Genomic DNA, 21,153 nt, shown 5'->3' on the forward strand with positions numbered 1-21,153 from the left:
TTTTTACATTAGAAATATATCGTAAGACAAAGCTGGCATGTCGCACATTTCGTTTTAATTACAAAACGTAATATTCTCTGGCTTGCAAGGCGGATAGCTGCTTGGCTATCTACCTACCTACCTCCATACCTCGATTCAGCGTGTGACTATACGAATAATGCAGCCTAATTACTCCCCCAATTTAATCATTTCTGTCGAAATGTTTTAAAAAGTGAGTCATTTCAGTGGTATAGTGTAGCTAGCTAGCTGTGGTTAGGTCTGTCAACTACTACATCTTGGTAGCCCCTGTGAAGTTAAATTAATTATTATTATTATTATTATTATTACTTTTAAATACTCTGTGTCACATAGCATGTTCATAAATCTTGTGATAAGCATGTTTTTCCTGTGTGCACAGCCTCACATTGCAGGGAACCTCAGTCGCAGACGGGCCGGGCGCTGCAGGACATCAGCTTGGACCATGACACTGCGAACATCTTAGACCAGGACACATGCCTCCCATGGGCATGCTCTATTTATTCTACTTATTTATGTGATTAAAATATCAGACCAGTGATCATTCTCATGTGACCGCGATAGCAGTCACTCTAGAAGCCAGTGAAAAATATATTTTCATACATATTGAACAGCAGAAAAACGCTCAGCTTTTAACACTAGGCGTCAGCATAGCTCCAGTTTAAGTTTGAGGACGTGCAAATCAGTCCTTGTTTTGTTTGATGGCAGTTTATTATCTACTGTTGGAACAATTGCCGAATTTAGTTGCAGCAACAAGTAGGTCCCCATTCACGTCCATCTCTTGTACTCATGACATTTCTCCATGTTCTGCTGTGAACGAGTTGTGCCATATTTGTATTGTCATTATTATTATTATTATTAATAATAATATCATTTTTAAAAATCACAACGGTGCTCCCTTTCTGCATTTTGTACTATCAAATAAAATTTCTGCCTGGAAAAGAAATGAAATTGGACAATGAGTAGCAAGACATTCTCAAGAACTGAATTCGAGTTTGCTAGACCTGGATATATGAACAGTCACAAAATATTAGGAGATACCCTCGTGATACTCAGTGTCGTCAGAGTAACAGACAACAGCGATTCGTCTCATTTAAAGTTTTATTTCCAATATACACTCAAGGTGGTGTGCAGTGCACAAAGAAACATTTGCATCAATCAACGGAGGGGGAAAAAAGTGCCAAGTTGCAAGTCTAAAGCAAACAACCATCCAAAAATGAGCCCTTGCTCTTTGAAATTGGGGTTTATTTGATCAGAGGGAAGATGGCCAGCTACTGGCCCACCAGTGGGCCACACAAGCATACCACACCTCACGCAGAGCATCCGCCCATGTCCAGGCACTTGTCCGCTGGCGTATGAAGCCTTTTTCAAAGACGAGTCACCTCAGTGGCCTGTTGTACTCCTTGAAATGGGAACAATACAGAGAACCTGTTCTACTCTTTAAAATAGGACCGAGATGGATATTTTATTTCAAAAAATAAATAAAAAAAGGTCGGCAGAGATGGAGATTCTATTTTTAAAATAGGACAGAGTTTCACTTTATTAGGTTTATCTCTACACTCGTACTTAAGACCACCAATTTGCCGTGACGTCACAGTAGCCTGTGCTATCACAACAGCCGTTGCCCTCTAGCGGTTCATACACACTCAGTGACCACTTTATTAGGTACACCTGTCCACCAGCCTGAAAATGCAAATATTTGGCCCACCCATTTCCTGTGACGTCACAATAGCCTGTGATGTCACAATAGCCTCTGCCCTCGAGCAGAGTTAGTGGACACTCGGTGACCACTTTATTAGGTACACCCGGACAGCAGCTTGTATAAATGAAAATAGAACTTTCTGTTTTACAAAAATCACAAAACATGTTACCCTGGAGCTCAGGTAAGGCACAGAATCACCAATAAATGTTACCTGGACCTCAGGCAAGGCACAAAATATGCACCGCTTCACAAAAAATGTTACCCAGAGCTCAGGTTAGGCATGAAAATATCAACTGGTGCGCAGGTAAGGTTAAAAATATGGAACGCTTCACGAATTTGCGTGCCATCCTTGCGCAGGGGCCATGCAAATCTTCTCTGTATCGTTCCAATTTTAGTATATGTGCTGCTGGAGCGAGCACAAGAGACCTACCTGAGCCTGCGCTACCTAAGGGGCGGGTTCTGGCCATGGTTCGCAGTCATGGACTGAGTGCGAAAGCATGCATAGCACGCGTGTGTGCCTCGTAAGGACAGCCTAAACTGGCAGCACTTACAAACAAGACAAATCTGCATCAGGAGGTTTATCAAACACAACCTCTCATGTTGAGCTGAACACATTTAGACATCAATGTCCCTCCGAGGCAGGCAAATGGAGTCCACGGATGTGCGCTGCCGACTTATGCAGCCGACTGCCTCGATCCTGCTATTGGCTGCACCCTCACAAAGAACTGCACTGTCACCACCTCCAGCCTGTCCGCTGCATGCTGTCCTCATCTCAGTCACCATCAGCTGAACATGCTTGAAAGATTCATCGCACACTGAAAGAAAAAGAAAAAACACAACAACAAAACAATAGTATTACTAGGTATAGGTAAGGTCAGGCCATCTGACAGCAAAAGGTAAAATCTGAAGAAAAGTAAACAAGGAGCCCGCCATCTTCAAATTCAAATACGGTACTTCCGGATCTCCCCGTACATTGCTAGTAATTGCCACCAGAGGTCAGTCGGCTCATTCCTTTCACAAGGGCTCTCCAGCTAGAAAAGGGAAAACCGTCAAAAAGACGGTGCATGCACTGAAGAGCCTTACTTTGATACAGTCTATGGGAAGAACATCGTTTACATACAATTAATAGAGACACTTGAGAAAAAAACAAAAAAACACTGCATGGTTTCTAATACCATATACAGTACGCCCGAAAGGTACTTTACACTATAACAGAAACTGGAGGCTGAGTTTTTTAAGGCAATTCATCAAAAGTTAATTTAGAGTAAGCACTCGAAATTCACTAAAAAGGACGAAAACGCGGAGGAAACGAGTTCTTCGAAACACGAGTGTTTGCTCAAAACAAACGTGGAAAGCAGCATTCCCTCTTTGACCACTCAGCAGACTGCCGTGTGTGTATATCCAACCAAAGCAAGCTGAGTGGTTCTTCTGCGTTGTCGTTTTCGTTAGCTAGCCACTATGGCACACGATTATTTACTTCTGTGGTGTAGGCTAACTTAACACGGCGACTTTTGGCGTCCGCTGGGCCTACGTGGGGGAAATGCCACGTTTTCCAACAAGGCCTCTGAAAATGTTGTGACAATTGTCTTTACCTGTGCCACGTACGGTGCTTCTCATCTACTTCCCCAATCTCTAAGCATGCAAAATGGCCAGACACATACAATAAGCGAGGCACCGGAGCACTAAATTACATCGCCTCGCCAAGGTAGCAAACGAGCTAGCTATAGCCGGCCTAGCACGTGGAAACAGTTTGCTCAGTAGCTGGATAATCCTCGCACAGCAGCCAAGCCTTCCAGAAAATGCAATAAATAGCCTACACGACTGTATTTACGACGTGTATCAGGAATAATCTTGTTAACAAGGGGGTTACTGTACGACGCGGAGGCGAAGGACTATGGCCACCAGTCGTTAGCTAGCAAGCGAACAAGTTGATTCTACACCAAGTTAACGTGACATGCGGACCGCCTACAGCAGGCAACCTTACCCGAGAGACGTCCGGCCGCAGTAGCACTGTTTTATGTGCGCACGCGTCCATATTGCACCGAACTGAAACAAGTGAAACTATTTGGAAAAATACAATATTATCTCCCGTAGGCGACGAAGCCATCTGCCCGTGTAGGCCGAGTGCAAATACAGGCGTGGCTACGCAAAACTTTATTTGTGTACCACGTTACAGACAGAACTACAACAGGGTGTGTCTTACGATTTCTTTTTAAAATGTCTACGGATTTGGAGTCGCGAAGACCCATGCTATTCCAAAGGCTAGAGCAGTAATAACCAAAAGACGCTGCATCACCATATGCCTTTAGGTTCTAGCCTCCGGGACAAGACTGTGGGCTATTGTGAAGCCTTCAATCTAATTTCGTTTTAAATTTCGTAAGACATGCATTTTTAATGAGACATCTGGAATATACCCCATGTACAAAGTTCCTTTTTTATTTTATTTTTTACTGTACTCAGAATGATATACCTGATCTTCATTCAGAACTATGTAAAGGGGAAAAAACGCGAATGGTTTTCAATGCTGCGAATGTTTCACCCAACAGAATTCACACAGCATTGCGGTTTCCCGTTCTTTCTTTTTCACATTACATTACATTACATTGCAGGCATTTAGCAGACGCTCTTATCCAGAGCGACGCACAATGAAGTGCGACGAGGACCCTGGAGGACAGACATTCTCAACAAAATAACACCGTGCCACTGTGTAGGCCTTCCTGAGGATGACGCTTTTATACAAAGCTACCGACAAGTCCTAATGTGTGTTTCTATCGGGATGTGCGGTGTACCTACAGGTTCAAAGACAAAATAAAACCAGTCTACAATACAACTAATGTATTTTCATAACTCGAGAAATATACCTTACATTCCCAACAAAATAACACCGTGCCACTGTGTAGGCCATCCTGAGGATGTTAGGTTGAGTTGCCACAATGCTAGCTATAAATAAATAAATAAATAAATAAATAAATAAATAAATAAATAAATAAATAAATAAATAAATAAATAAATAAATAAATAAATAAATAAATAAATAAATAAATAAATAATCAATCATTTGTTATTTAGCAGACGCTTTTATCCAAAGAGACCTACATGTCCTGATGTGTGTTGTACCTATAGGTTGAAAGACAAAATTAAACCGGAAACCAGTCTACAATACAACTAATGTATTTTGATAACTCGAGAAATATACTTGCCTGATGCAACTCAAAGTTGCAAAATTCACCCAACTTTGCTGTTTCACTTTTTTTTTTTCTTCTTCTTTATTTTGGTTCATTTAACATTCCCAACAAAATGACACCGTGCCACGGTGTAGGTCATTTTGAGGATGTTAGGTCTAGTTGCTACAATGCAAGCTATAAATAAATAATCATTTGTTATTTAGCAGACGCTTTTATCCAAAGCGACCGACAAGTCCTGATTAGACTAAGCAGGAAACAGCCCTGGAGCAATGGGGTGTTAAGGGCATCCCCCAAGGGCCCAACAGCTGTGCGGATCTTATCGCAGCTACACCGGGGCTCGAACCGCCGACCTTGCCACTGCACTACAGGCTGGCCTCTTAAAAGTCAAATGGATTTGGCCACTTTACCGATCTTCTCTGTTCCAATGTTCCAATGTTCCAATATGTTCCAATATTGGAGCCAATCAGAGGCCGTGCCTTGTTCCAATTTACAACTTTCACCAACTTTGACAAAGCGGCTCAGCCAATCAGATGGCCGGATTTGTTCCAAATTGAACACGTGTTTGTTCCAAATTCATCACGTGTTTAGCCGGCCAATTGTAGCTCTTCCTCCGTTTTGACTCAAATCGGCGCGTCGGCCATTGCTCCCGCATCGGTGAAAGGTAAGCTTTCAATGCGTTTTCTAATGAAATTTTTATTAAAATGAGAAGAATCATTTGTATTTTCATGTTAGCGATGGTCAGAGCAGGCTAGCTAGTTGGCTTTCGCGCTGTTCAATACGTTTATCGTTGCTGTTAATACACAGAACGAATGAATGAAAGAACTTTCCAGCTGTATAAACACATCATGTATGTATTTTTACATTAGAAATATATCGTAAGACAAAGCTGGCATGTCGCACATTTCGTTTTAATTACAAAACGTAATATTCTCTGGCTTGCAAGGCGGATAGCTGCTTGGCTATCTACCTACCTACCTCCATACCTCGATTCAGCGTGTGACTATACGAATAATGCAGCCTAATTACTCCCCCAATTTAATCATTTCTGTCGAAATGTTTTAAAAAGTGAGTCATTTCAGTGGTATAGTGTAGCTAGCTAGCTGTGGTTAGGTCTGTCAACTACTACATCTTGGTAGCCCCTGTGAAGTTAAATTAATTATTATTATTATTATTATTATTATTATTATTATTATTATTACTTTTAAATACTCTGTGTCACATAGCATGTTCATAAATCTTGTGATAAGCATGTTTTTCCTGTGTGCACAGCCTCACATTGCAGGGAACCTCAGTCGCAGACGGGCCGGGCGCTGCAGGACATCAGCTTGGACCATGACACTGCGAACATCTTAGACCAGGACACATGCCTCCCATGGGCATGCTCTATTTATTCTACTTATTTATGTGATTAAAATATCAGACCAGTGATCATTCTCATGTGACCGCGATAGCAGTCACTCTAGAAGCCAGTGAAAAATATATTTTCATACATATTGAACAGCAGAAAAACGCTCAGCTTTTAACACTAGGCGTCAGCATAGCTCCAGTTTAAGTTTGAGGACGTGCAAATCAGTCCTTGTTTTGTTTGATGGCAGTTTATTATCTACTGTTGGAACAATTGCCGAATTTAGTTGCAGCAACAAGTAGGTCCCCATTCACGTCCATCTCTTGTACTCATGACATTTCTCCATGTTCTGCTGTGAACGAGTTGTGCCATATTTGTATTGTCATTATTATTATTATTATTAATAATAATATCATTTTTAAAAATCACAACGGTGCTCCCTTTCTGCATTTTGTACTATCAAATAAAATTTCTGCCTGGAAAAGAAATGAAATTGGACAATGAGTAGCAAGACATTCTCAAGAACTGAATTCGAGTTTGCTAGACCTGGATATATGAACAGTCACAAAATATTAGGAGATACCCTCGTGATACTCAGTGTCGTCAGAGTAACAGACAACAGCGATTCGTCTCATTTAAAGTTTTATTTCCAATATACACTCAAGGTGGTGTGCAGTGCACAAAGAAACATTTGCATCAATCAACGGAGGGGGAAAAAAGTGCCAAGTTGCAAGTCTAAAGCAAACAACCATCCAAAAATGAGCCCTTGCTCTTTGAAATTGGGGTTTATTTGATCAGAGGGAAGATGGCCAGCTACTGGCCCACCAGTGGGCCACACAAGCATACCACACCTCACGCAGAGCATCCGCCCATGTCCAGGCACTTGTCCGCTGGCGTATGAAGCCTTTTTCAAAGACGAGTCACCTCAGTGGCCTGTTGTACTCCTTGAAATGGGAACAATACAGAGAACCTGTTCTACTCTTTAAAATAGGACCGAGATGGATATTTTATTTCAAAAAATAAATAAAAAAAGGTCGGCAGAGATGGAGATTCTATTTTTAAAATAGGACAGAGTTTCACTTTATTAGGTTTATCTCTACACTCGTACTTAAGACCACCAATTTGCCGTGACGTCACAGTAGCCTGTGCTATCACAACAGCCGTTGCCCTCTAGCGGTTCATACACACTCAGTGACCACTTTATTAGGTACACCTGTCCACCAGCCTGAAAATGCAAATATTTGGCCCACCCATTTCCTGTGACGTCACAATAGCCTGTGATGTCACAATAGCCTCTGCCCTCGAGCAGAGTTAGTGGACACTCGGTGACCACTTTATTAGGTACACCCGGACAGCAGCTTGTATAAATGAAAATAGAACTTTCTGTTTTACAAAAATCACAAAACATGTTACCCTGGAGCTCAGGTAAGGCACAGAATCACCAATAAATGTTACCTGGACCTCAGGCAAGGCACAAAATATGCACCGCTTCACAAAAAATGTTACCCAGAGCTCAGGTTAGGCATGAAAATATCAACTGGTGCGCAGGTAAGGTTAAAAATATGGAACGCTTCACGAATTTGCGTGTCATCCTTGCGCAGGGGCCATGCTAATCTTCTCTGTATCGTTCCAATTTTAGTATATGTGCTGCCGGAGCGAGCACAAGAGACCTACCTGAGCCTGCGCTACCTAAGGGGCGGGTTCTGGCCATGGTTCGCAGTCATGGACTGAGTGCGAAAGCATGCATAGCACGCGTGTGTGCCTCGTAAGGACAGCCTAAACTGGCAGCACTTACAAACAAGACAAATCTGCATCAGGAGGTTTATCAAACACAACCTCTCATGTTGAGCTGAACACATTTAGACATCAATGTCCCTCCGAGGCAGGCAAATGGAGTCCACGGATGTGCGCTGCCGACTTATGCAGCCGACTGCCTCGATCCTGCTATTGGCTGCACCCTCACAAAGAACTGCACTGTCACCACCTCCAGCCTGTCCGCTGCATGCTGTCCTCATCTCAGTCACCATCAGCTGAACATGCTTGAAAGATTCATCGCACACTGAAAGAAAAAGAAAAAACACAACAACAAAACAATAGTATTACTAGGTATAGGTAAGGTCAGGCCATCTGACAGCAAAAGGTAAAATCTGAAGAAAAGTAAACAAGGAGCCCGCCATCTTCAAATTCAAATACGGTACTTCCGGATCTCCCCGTACATTGCTAGTAATTGCCACCAGAGGTCAGTCGGCTCATTCCTTTCACAAGGGCTCTCCAGCTAGAAAAGGGAAAACCGTCAAAAAGACGGTGCATGCACGGAAGAGCCTTACTTTGATACAGTCTATGGGAAGAACATCGTTTACATACAATTAATAGAGACACTTGAGAAAAAAACAAAAAAACACTGCATGGTTTCTAATACCATATACAGTACGCCCGAAAGGTACTTTACACTATAACAGAAACTGGAGGCTGAGTTTTTTAAGGCAATTCATCAAAAGTTAATTTAGAGTAAGCACTCGAAATTCACTAAAAAGGACGAAAACGCGGAGGAAACGAGTTCTTCGAAACACGAGTGTTTGCTCAAAACAAACGTGGAAAGCAGCATTCCCTCTTTGACCACTCAGCAGACTGCCGTGTGTGTATATCCAACCAAAGCAAGCTGAGTGGTTCTTCTGCGTTGTCGTTTTCGTTAGCTAGCCACTATGGCACACGATTATTTACTTCTGTGGTGTAGGCTAACTTAACACGGCGACTTTTGGCGTCCGCTGGGCCTACGTGGGGGAAATGCCACGTTTTCCAACAAGGCCTCTGAAAATGTTGTGACAATTGTCTTTACCTGTGCCACGTACGGTGCTTCTCATCTACTTCCCCAATCTCTAAGCATGCAAAATGGCCAGACACATACAATAAGCGAGGCACCGGAGCACTAAATTACATCGCCTCGCCAAGGTAGCAAACGAGCTAGCTATAGCCGGCCTAGCACGTGGAAACAGTTTGCTCAGTAGCTGGATAATCCTCGCACAGCAGCCAAGCCTTCCAGAAAATGCAATAAATAGCCTACACGACTGTATTTACGACGTGTATCAGGAATAATCTTGTTAACAAGGGGGTTACTGTACGACGCGGAGGCGAAGGACTATGGCCACCAGTCGTTAGCTAGCAAGCGAACAAGTTGATTCTACACCAAGTTAACGTGACATGCGGACCGCCTACAGCAGGCAACCTTACCCGAGAGACGTCCGGCCGCAGTAGCACTGTTTTATGTGCGCACGCGTCCATATTGCACCGAACTGAAACAAGTGAAACTATTTGGAAAAATACAATATTATCTCCCGTAGGCGACGAAGCCATCTGCCCGTGTAGGCCGAGTGCAAATACAGGCGTGGCTACGCAAAACTTTATTTGTGTACCACGTTACAGACAGAACTACAACAGGGTGTGTCTTACGATTTCTTTTTAAAATGTCTACGGATTTGGAGTCGCGAAGACCCATGCTATTCCAAAGGCTAGAGCAGTAATAACCAAAAGACGCTGCATCACCATATGCCTTTAGGTTCTAGCCTCCGGGACAAGACTGTGGGCTATTGTGAAGCCTTCAATCTAATTTCGTTTTAAATTTCGTAAGACATGCATTTTTAATGAGACATCTGGAATATACCCCATGTACAAAGTTCCTTTTTTATTTTATTTTTTACTGTACTCAGAATGATATACCTGATCTTCATTCAGAACTATGTAAAGGGGAAAAAACGCGAATGGTTTTCAATGCTGCGAATGTTTCACCCAACAGAATTCACACAGCATTGCGGTTTCCCGTTCTTTCTTTTTCACATTACATTACATTACATTGCAGGCATTTAGCAGACGCTCTTATCCAGAGCGACGCACAATGAAGTGCGACGAGGACCCTGGAGGACAGACATTCTCAACAAAATAACACCGTGCCACTGTGTAGGCCTTCCTGAGGATGACGCTTTTATACAAAGCTACCGACAAGTCCTGATGTGTGTTTCTATCGGGATGTGCGGTGTACCTACAGGTTCAAAGACAAAATAAAACCAGTCTACAATACAACTAATGTATTTTCATAACTCGAGAAATATACCTTACATTCCCAACAAAATAACACCGTGCCACTGTGTAGGCCATCCTGAGGATGTTAGGTTGAGTTGCCACAATGCTAGCTATAAATAAATAAATAAATAAATAAATAAATAAATAATCATTTGTTATTTAGCAGACGCTTTTATCCAAAGAGACCTACATGTCCTGATGTGTGTTGTACCTATAGGTTGAAAGACAAAATTAAACCGGAAACCAGTCTACAATACAACTAATGTATTTTGATAACTCGAGAAATATACTTGCCTGATGCAACTCAAAGTTGCAAAATTCACCCAACTTTGCTGTTTCACTTTTTTTTTTTCTTCTTCTTTATTTTGGTTCATTTAACATTCCCAACAAAATGACACCGTGCCACGGTGTAGGTCATTTTGAGGATGTTAGGTCTAGTTGCTACAATGCAAGCTATAAATAAATAATCATTTGTTATTTAGCAGACGCTTTTATCCAAAGCGACCGACAAGTCCTGATTAGACTAAGCAGGAAACAGCCCTGGAGCAATGGGGTGTTAAGGGCATCCCCCAAGGGCCCAACAGCTGTGCGGATCTTATCGCAGCTACACCGGGGCTCGAACCGCCGACCTTGCCACTGCACTACAGGCTGGCCTCTTAAAAGTCAAATGGATTTGGCCACTTTACCGATCTTCTCTGTTCCAATGTTCCAATGTTCCAATATGTTCCAATATTGGAGCCAATCAGAGGCCGTGCCTTGTTCCAATTTACAACTTTCACCAACTTTGACAAAGCGGCTCAGCCAATCAGATGGCCGGATTTGTTCCAAATTGAACACGTGTTTGTTCCAAATTCATCACGTGTTTAGCCGGCCAATTGTAGCTCTTCCTCCGTTTTGACTCAAATCGGCGCGTCGGCCATTGCTCCCGCATCGGTGAAAGGTAAGCTTTCAATGCGTTTTCTAATGAAATTTTTATTAAAATGAGAAGAATCATTTGTATTTTCATGTTAGCGATGGTCAGAGCAGGCTAGCTAGTTGGCTTTCGCGCTGTTCAATACGTTTATCGTTGCTGTTAATACACAGAACGAATGAATGAAAGAACTTTCCAGCTGTATAAACACATCATGTATGTATTTTTACATTAGAAATATATCGTAAGACAAAGCTGGCATGTCGCACATTTCGTTTTAATTACAAAACGTAATATTCTCTGGCTTGCAAGGCGGATAGCTGCTTGGCTATCTACCTACCTACCTCCATACCTCGATTCAGCGTGTGACTATACGAATAATGCAGCCTAATTACTCCCCCAATTTAATCATTTCTGTCGAAATGTTTTAAAAAGTGAGTCATTTCAGTGGTATAGTGTAGCTAGCTAGCTGTGGTTAGGTCTGTCAACTACTACATCTTGGTAGCCCCTGTGAAGTTAAATTAATTATTATTATTATTATTATTATTACTTTTAAATACTCTGTGTCACATAGCATGTTCATAAATCTTGTGATAAGCATGTTTTTCCTGTGTGCACAGCCTCACATTGCAGGGAACCTCAGTCGCAGACGGGCCGGGCGCTGCAGGACATCAGCTTGGACCATGACACTGCGAACATCTTAGACCAGGACACATGCCTCCCATGGGCATGCTCTATTTATTCTACTTATTTATGTGATTAAAATATCAGACCAGTGATCATTCTCATGTGACCGCGATAGCAGTCACTCTAGAAGCCAGTGAAAAATATATTTTCATACATATTGAACAGCAGAAAAACGCTCAGCTTTTAACACTAGGCGTCAGCATAGCTCCAGTTTAAGTTTGAGGACGTGCAAATCAGTCCTTGTTTTGTTTGATGGCAGTTTATTATCTACTGTTGGAACAATTGCCGAATTTAGTTGCAGCAACAAGTAGGTCCCCATTCACGTCCATCTCTTGTACTCATGACATTTCTCCATGTTCTGCTGTGAACGAGTTGTGCCATATTTGTATTGTCATTATTATTATTATTATTATTAATAATAATATCATTTTTAAAAATCACAACGGTGCTCCCTTTCTGCATTTTGTACTATCAAATAAAATTTCTGCCTGGAAAAGAAATGAAATTGGACAATGAGTAGCAAGACATTCTCAAGAACTGAATTCGAGTTTGCTAGACCTGGATATATGAACAGTCACAAAATATTAGGAGATACCCTCGTGATACTCAGTGTCGTCAGAGTAACAGACAACAGCGATTCGTCTCATTTAAAGTTTTATTTCCAATATACACTCAAGGTGGTGTGCAGTGCACAAAGAAACATTTGCATCAATCAACGGAGGGGGAAAAAAGTGCCAAGTTGCAAGTCTAAAGCAAACAACCATCCAAAAATGAGCCCTTGCTCTTTGAAATTGGGGTTTATTTGATCAGAGGGAAGATGGCCAGCTACTGGCCCACCAGTGGGCCACACAAGCATACCACACCTCACGCAGAGCATCCGCCCATGTCCAGGCACTTGTCCGCTGGCGTATGAAGCCTTTTTCAAAGACGAGTCACCTCAGTGGCCTGTTGTACTCCTTGAAATGGGAACAATACAGAGAACCTGTTCTACTCTTTAAAATAGGACCGAGATGGATATTTTATTTCAAAAAATAAATAAAAAAAGGTCGGCAGAGATGGAGATTCTATTTTTAAAATAGGACAGAGTTTCACTTTATTAGGTTTATCTCTACACTCGTACTTAAGACCACCAATTTGCCGTGACGTCACAGTAGCCTGTGCTATCACAACAGCCGTTGCCCTCTAGCGGTTCATACACACTCAGTGACCACTTTATTAGGTACACCTGTCCACCAGCCTGAAAATGCAAATATTTGGCCCACCCATTTCCTGTGACGTCACAATAGCCTGTGATGTCACAATAGCCTCTGCCCTCGAGCAGAGTTAGTGGACACTCGGTGACCACTTTATTAGGTACACCCGGACAGCAGCTTGTATAAATGAAAATAGAACTTTCTGTTTTACAAAAATCACAAAACATGTTACCCTGGAGCTCAGGTAAGGCACAGAATCACCAATAAATGTTACCTGGACCTCAGGCAAGGCACAAAATATGCACCGCTTCACAAAAAATGTTACCCAGAGCTCAGGTTAGGCATGAAAATATCAACTGGTGCGCAGGTAAGGTTAAAAATATGGAACGCTTCACGAATTTGCGTGCCATCCTTGCGCAGGGGCCATGCAAATCTTCTCTGTATCGTTCCAATTTTAGTATATGTGCTGCTGGAGCGAGCACAAGAGACCTACCTGAGCCTGCGCTACCTAAGGGGCGGGTTCTGGCCATGGTTCGCAGTCATGGACTGAGTGCGAAAGCATGCATAGCACGCGTGTGTGCCTCGTAAGGACAGCCTAAACTGGCAGCACTTACAAACAAGACAAATCTGCATCAGGAGGTTTATCAAACACAACCTCTCATGTTGAGCTGAACACATTTAGACATCAATGTCCCTCCGAGGCAGGCAAATGGAGTCCACGGATGTGCGCTGCCGACTTATGCAGCCGACTGCCTCGATCCTGCTATTGGCTGCACCCTCACAAAGAACTGCACTGTCACCACCTCCAGCCTGTCCGCTGCATGCTGTCCTCATCTCAGTCACCATCAGCTGAACATGCTTGAAAGATTCATCGCACACTGAAAGAAAAAGAAAAAACACAACAACAAAACAATAGTATTACTAGGTATAGGTAAGGTCAGGCCATCTGACAGCAAAAGGTAAAATCTGAAGAAAAGTAAACAAGGAGCCCGCCATCTTCAAATTCAAATACGGTACTTCCGGATCTCCCCGTACATTGCTAGTAATTGCCACCAGAGGTCAGTCGGCTCATTCCTTTCACAAGGGCTCTCCAGCTAGAAAAGGGAAAACCGTCAAAAAGACGGTGCATGCACGGAAGAGCCTTACTTTGATACAGTCTATGGGAAGAACATCGTTTACATACAATTAATAGAGACACTTGAGAAAAAAACAAAAAAACACTGCATGGTTTCTAATACCATATACAGTACGCCCGAAAGGTACTTTACACTATAACAGAAACTGGAGGCTGAGTTTTTTAAGGCAATTCATCAAAAGTTAATTTAGAGTAAGCACTCGAAATTCACTAAAAAGGACGAAAACGCGGAGGAAACGAGTTCTTCGAAACACGAGTGTTTGCTCAAAACAAACGTGGAAAGCAGCATTCCCTCTTTGACCACTCAGCAGACTGCCGTGTGTGTATATCCAACCAAAGCAAGCTGAGTGGTTCTTCTGCGTTGTCGTTTTCGTTAGCTAGCCACTATGGCACACGATTATTTACTTCTGTGGTGTAGGCTAACTTAACACGGCGACTTTTGGCGTCCGCTGGGCCTACGTGGGGGAAATGCCACGTTTTCCAACAAGGCCTCTGAAAATGTTGTGACAATTGTCTTTACCTGTGCCACGTACGGTGCTTCTCATCTACTTCCCCAATCTCTAAGCATGCAAAATGGCCAGACACATACAATAAGCGAGGCACCGGAGCACTAAATTACATCGCCTCGCCAAGGTAGCAAACGAGCTAGCTATAGCCGGCCTAGCACGTGGAAACAGTTTGCTCAGTAGCTGGATAATCCTCGCACAGCAGCCAAGCCTTCCAGAAAATGCAATAAATAGCCTACACGACTGTATTTACGACGTGTATCAGGAATAATCTTGTTAACAAGGGGGTTACTGTACGACGCGGAGGCGAAGGACTATGGCCACCAGTCGTTAGCTAGCAAGCGAACAAGTTGATTCTACACCAAGTTAACGTGACATGCGGACCGCCTACAGCAGGCAACCTTACCCGAGAGACGTCCGGCCGCAGTAGCACTGTTTTATGTGCGCACGCGTCCATATTGCACCGAACTGAAACAAGTGAAACTATTTGGAAAAATACAATATTATCTCCCGTAGGCGACGAAGCCATCTGCCCGTGTAGGCCGAGTGCAAATACAGGCGTGGCTACGCAAAACTTTATTTGTGTACCACGTTACAGACAGAACTACAACAGGGTGTGTCTTACGATTTCTTTTTAAAATGTCTACGGATTTGGAGTCGCGAAGACCCATGCTATTCCAAAGGCTAGAGCAGTAATAACCAAAAGACGCTGCATCACCATATGCCTTTAGGTTCTAGCCTCCGGGACAAGACTGTGGGCTATTGTGAAGCCTTCAATCTAATTTCGTTTTAAATTTCGTAAGACATGCATTTTTAATGAGACATCTGGAATATACCCCATGTACAAAGTTCCTTTTTTATTTTATTTTTTACTGTACTCAGAATGATATACCTGATCTTCATTCAGAACTATGTAAAGGGGAAAAAACGCGAATGGTTTTCAATGCTGCGAATGTTTCACCCAACAGAATTCACACAGCATTGCGGTTTCCCGTTCTTTCTTTTTCACATTACATTACATTACATTGCAGGCATTTAGCAGACGCTCTTATCCAGAGCGACGCACAATGAAGTGCGACGAGGACCCTGGAGGACAGACATTCTCAACAAAATAACACCGTGCCACTGTGTAGGCCTTCCTGAGGATGACGCTTTTATACAAAGCTACCGACAAGTCCTGATGTGTGTTTCTATCGGGATGTGCGGTGTACCTACAGGTTCAAAGACAAAATAAAACCAGTCTACAATACAACTAATGTATTTTCATAACTCGAGAAATATACCTTACATTCCCAACAAAATAACACCGTGCCACTGTGTAGGCCATCCTGAGGATGTTAGGTTGAGTTGCCACAATGCTAGCTATAAATAAATAAATAAATAAATAAATAAATAAATAATCATTTGTTATTTAGCAGACGCTTTTATCCAAAGAGACCTACATGTCCTGATGTGTGTTGTACCTATAGGTTGAAAGACAAAATTAAACCGGAAACCAGTCTACAATACAACTAATGTATTTTGATAACTCGAGAAATATACTTGCCTGATGCAACTCAAAGTTGCAAAATTCACCCAACTTTGCTGTTTCACTTTTTTTTTTTCTTCTTCTTTATTTTGGTTCATTTAACATTCCCAACAAAATGACACCGTGCCACGGTGTAGGTCATTTTGAGGATGTTAGGTCTAGTTGCTACAATGCAAGCTATAAATAAATAATCATTTGTTATTTAGCAGACGCTTTTATCCAAAGCGACCGACAAGTCCTGATTAGACTAAGCAGGAAACAGCCCTGGAGCAATGGGGTGTTAAGGGCATCCCCCAAGGGCCCAACAGCTGTGCGGATCTTATCGCAGCTACACCGGGGCTCGAACCGCCGACCTTGCCACTGCACTACAGGCTGGCCTCTTAAAAGTCAAATGGATTTGGCCACTTTACCGATCTTCTCTGTTCCAATGTTCCAATGTTCCAATATGTTCCAATATTGGAGCCAATCAGAGGCCGTGCCTTGTTCCAATTTACAACTTTCACCAACTTTGACAAAGCGGCTCAGCCAATCAGATGGCCGGATTTGTTCCAAATTGAACACGTGTTTGTTCCAAATTCATCACGTGTTTAGCCGGCCAATTGTAGCTCTTCCTCCGTTTTGACTCAAATCGGCGCGTCGGCCATTGCTCCCGCATCGGTGAAAGGTAAGCTTTCAATGCGTTTTCTAATGAAATTTTTATTAAAATGAGAAGAATCATTTGTATTTTCATGTTAGCGATGGTCAGAGCAGGCTAGCTAGTTGGCTTTCGCGCTGTTCAATACGTTTATCGTTGCTGTTAATACACAGAACGAATGAATGAAAGAACTTTCCAGCTGTATAAACACATCATGTATGTATTTTTACATTAGAAATATATCGTAAGACAAAGCTGGCATGTCGCACATTTCGTTTTAATTACAAAACGTAATATTCTCTGGCTTGCAAGGCGGATAGCTGCTTGGCTATCTACCTACCTACCTCCATACCTCGATTCAGCGTGTGACTATACGAATAATGCAGCCTAATTACTCCCCCAATTTAATCATTTCTGTCGAAATGTTTTAAAAAGTGAGTCATTTCAGTGGTATAGTGTAGCTAGCTAGCTGTGGTTAGGTCTGTCAACTACTACATCTTGGTAGCCCCTGTGAAGTTAAATTAATTATTATTATTATTATTATTATTATTATTATTATTACTTTTAAATACTCTGTGTCACATAGCATGTTCATAAATCTTGTGATAAGCATGTTTTTCCTGTGTGCACAGCCTCACATTGCAGGGAACCTCAGTCGCAGACGGGCCGGGCGCTGCAGGACATCAGCTTGGACCATGACACTGCGAACATCTTAGACCAGGACACATGCCTCCCATGGGCATGCTCTATTTATTCTACTTATTTATGTGATTAAAATATCAGACCAGTGATCATTCTCATGTGACCGCGATAGCAGTCACTCTAGAAGCCAGTGAAAAATATATTTTCATACATATTGAACAGCAGAAAAACGCTCAGCTTTTAACACTAGGCGTCAGCATAGCTCCAGTTTAAGTTTGAGGACGTGCAAATCAGTCCTTGTTTTGTTTGATGGCAGTTTATTATCTACTGTTGGAACAATTGCCGAATTTAGTTGCAGCAACAAGTAGGTCCCCATTCACGTCCATCTCTTGTACTCATGACATTTCTCCATGTTCTGCTGTGAACGAGTTGTGCCATATTTGTATTGTCATTATTATTATTATTATTAATAATAATATCATTTTTAAAAATCACAACGGTGCTCCCTTTCTGCATTTTGTACTATCAAATAAAATTTCTGCCTGGAAAAGAAATGAAATTGGACAATGAGTAGCAAGACATTCTCAAGAACTGAATTCGAGTTTGCTAGACCTGGATATATGAACAGTCACAAAATATTAGGAGATACCCTCGTGATACTCAGTGTCGTCAGAGTAACAGACAACAGCGATTCGTCTCATTTAAAGTTTTATTTCCAATATACACTCAAGGTGGTGTGCAGTGCACAAAGAAACATTTGCATCAATCAACGGAGGGGGAAAAAAGTGCCAAGTTGCAAGTCTAAAGCAAACAACCATCCAAAAATGAGCCCTTGCTCTTTGAAATTGGGGTTTATTTGATCAGAGGGAAGATGGCCAGCTACTGGCCCACCAGTGGGCCACACAAGCATACCACACCTCACGCAGAGCATCCGCCCATGTCCAGGCACTTGTCCGCTGGCGTATGAAGCCTTTTTCAAAGACGAGTCACCTCAGTGGCCTGTTGTACTCCTTGAAATGGGAACAATACAGAGAACCTGTTCTACTCTTTAAAATAGGACCGAGATGGATATTTTATTTCAAAAAATAAATAAAAAAAGGTCGGCAGAGATGGAGATTCTATTTTTAAAATAGGACAGAGTTTCACTTTATTAGGTTTATCTCTACACTCGTACTTAAGACCACCAATTTGCCGTGACGTCACAGTAGCCTGTGCTATCACAACAGCCGTTGCCCTCTAGCGGTTCATACACACTCAGTGACCACTTTATTAGGTACACCTGTCCACCAGCCTGAAAATGAAAATATTTGGCCCACCCATTTCCTGTGACGTCACAATAGCCTGTGATGTCACAATAGCCTCTGCCCTCGAGCAGAGTTAGTGGACACTCGGTGACCACTTTATTAGGTACACCCGGACAGCAGCTTGTATAAATGAAAATAGAACTTTCTGTTTTACAAAAATCACAAAACATGTTACCCTGGAGCTCAGGTAAGGCACAGAATCACCAATAAATGTTACCTGGACCTCAGGCAAGGCACAAAATATGCACCGCTTCACAAAAAATGTTACCCAGAGCTCAGGTTAGGCATGAAAATATCAACTGGTGCGCAGGTAAGGTTAAAAATATGGAACGCTTCACGAATTTGCGTGTCATCCTTGCGCAGGGGCCATGCTAATCTTCTCTGTATCGTTCCAATTTTAGTATATGTGCTGCCGGAGCGAGCACAAGAGACCTACCTGAGCCTGCGCTACCTAAGGGGCGGGTTCTGGCCATGGTTCGCAGTCATGGACTGAGTGCGAAAGCATGCATAGCACGCGTGTGTGCCTCGTAAGGACAGCCTAAACTGGCAGCACTTACAAACAAGACAAATCTGCATCAGGAGGTTTATCAAACACAACCTCTCATGTTGAGCTGAACACATTTAGACATCAATGTCCCTCCGAGGCAGGCAAATGGAGTCCACGGATGTGCGCTGCCGACTTATGCAGCCGACTGCCTCGATCCTGCTATTGGCTGCACCCTCACAAAGAACTGCACTGTCACCACCTCCAGCCTGTCCGCTGCATGCTGTCCTCATCTCAGTCACCATCAGCTGAACATGCTTGAAAGATTCATCGCACACTGAAAGAAAAAGAAAAAACACAACAACAAAACAATAGTATTACTAGGTATAGGTAAGGTCAGGCCATCTGACAGCAAAAGGTAAAATCTGAAGAAAAGTAAACAAGGAGCCCGCCATCTTCAAATTCAAATACGGTACTTCCGGATCTCCCCGTACATTGCTAGTAATTGCCACCAGAGGTCAGTCGGCTCATTCCTTTCACAAGGGCTCTCCAGCTAGAAAAGGGAAAACCGTCAAAAAGACGGTGCATGCACGGAAGAGCCTTACTTTGATACAGTCTATGGGAAGAACATCGTTTACATACAATTAATAGAGACACTTGAGAAAAAAACAAAAAAACACTGCATGGTTTCTAATACCATATACAGTACGCCCGAAAGGTACTTTACACTATAACAGAAACTGGAGGCTGAGTTTTTTAAGGCAATTCATCAAAAGTTAATTTAGAGTAAGCACTCGAAATTCACTAAAAAGGACGAAAACGCGGAGGAAACGAGTTCTTCGAAACACGAGTGTTTGCTCAAAACAAACGTGGAAAGCAGCATTCCCTCTTTGACCACTCAGCAGACTGCCGTGTGTGTATATCCAACCAAAGCAAGCTGAGTGGTTCTTCTGCGTTGTCGTTTTCGTTAGCTAGCCACTATGGCACACGATTATTTACTTCTGTGGTGTAGGCTAACTTAACACGGCGACTTTTGGCGTCCGCTGGGCCTACGTGGGGGAAATGCCACGTTTTCCAACAAGGCCTCTGAAAATGTTGTGACAATTGTCTTTACCTGTGCCACGTACGGTGCTTCTCATCTACTTCCCCAATCTCTAAGCATGCAAAATGGCCAGACACATACAATAAGCGAGGCACCGGAGCACTAAATTACATCGCCTCGCCAAGGTAGCAAACGAGCTAGCTATAGCCGGCCTAGCACGTGGAAACAGTTTGCTCAGTAGCTGGATAATCCTCGCACAGCAGCCAAGCCTTCCAGAAAATGCAATAAATAGCCTACACGACTGTATTTACGACGTGTATCAGGAATAATCTTGTTAACAAGGGGGTTACTGTACGACGCGGAGGCGAAGGACTATGGCCACCAGTCGTTAGCTAGCAAGCGAACAAGTTGATTCTACACCAAGTTAACGTGACATGCGGACCGCCTACAGCAGGCAACCTTACCCGAGAGACGTCCGGCCGCAGTAGCACTGTTTTATGTGCGCACGCGTCCATATTGCACCGAACTGAAACAAGTGAAACTATTTGGAAAAATACAATATTATCTCCCGTAGGCGACGAAGCCATCTGCCCGTGTAGGCCGAGTGCAAATACAGGCGTGGCTACGCAAAACTTTATTTGTGTACCACGTTACAGACAGAACTACAACAGGGTGTGTCTTACGATTTCTTTTTAAAATGTCTACGGATTTGGAGTCGCGAAGACCCATGCTATTCCAAAGGCTAGAGCAGTAATAACCAAAAGACG

At 42.7% G+C, this 21,153-nt stretch overlaps 4 non-coding genes across 4 annotated transcripts; all 4 read right to left on the reverse strand.

Moving 5' to 3' along the window:
• Positions 1–2,029: 2,029 nt before the first annotated feature.
• On the reverse strand, positions 2,030–2,136 carry LOC133112162 (U6 spliceosomal RNA). The gene has a single exon (XR_009705056.1). It is a non-coding gene; the product is annotated as a U6 spliceosomal RNA (small nuclear RNA).
• A 5,667-nt stretch (positions 2,137–7,803) lies between these two features.
• Positions 7,804–7,910, reverse strand: LOC133112650 (U6 spliceosomal RNA). Its single transcript, XR_009705471.1, has one exon. It is a non-coding gene; the product is annotated as a U6 spliceosomal RNA (small nuclear RNA).
• A 5,576-nt stretch (positions 7,911–13,486) lies between these two features.
• Positions 13,487–13,593, reverse strand: LOC133112163 (U6 spliceosomal RNA). Its single transcript, XR_009705057.1, has one exon. It is a non-coding gene; the product is annotated as a U6 spliceosomal RNA (small nuclear RNA).
• A 5,585-nt stretch (positions 13,594–19,178) lies between these two features.
• On the reverse strand, positions 19,179–19,285 carry LOC133112651 (U6 spliceosomal RNA). The gene has a single exon (XR_009705472.1). It is a non-coding gene; the product is annotated as a U6 spliceosomal RNA (small nuclear RNA).
• Positions 19,286–21,153: the final 1,868 nt, after the last annotated feature.

This window comes from Conger conger, chromosome 15 (assembly GCF_963514075.1).
Source record: "Conger conger chromosome 15, fConCon1.1, whole genome shotgun sequence".
Taxonomy (NCBI): domain Eukaryota; kingdom Metazoa; phylum Chordata; class Actinopteri; order Anguilliformes; family Congridae; genus Conger; species Conger conger.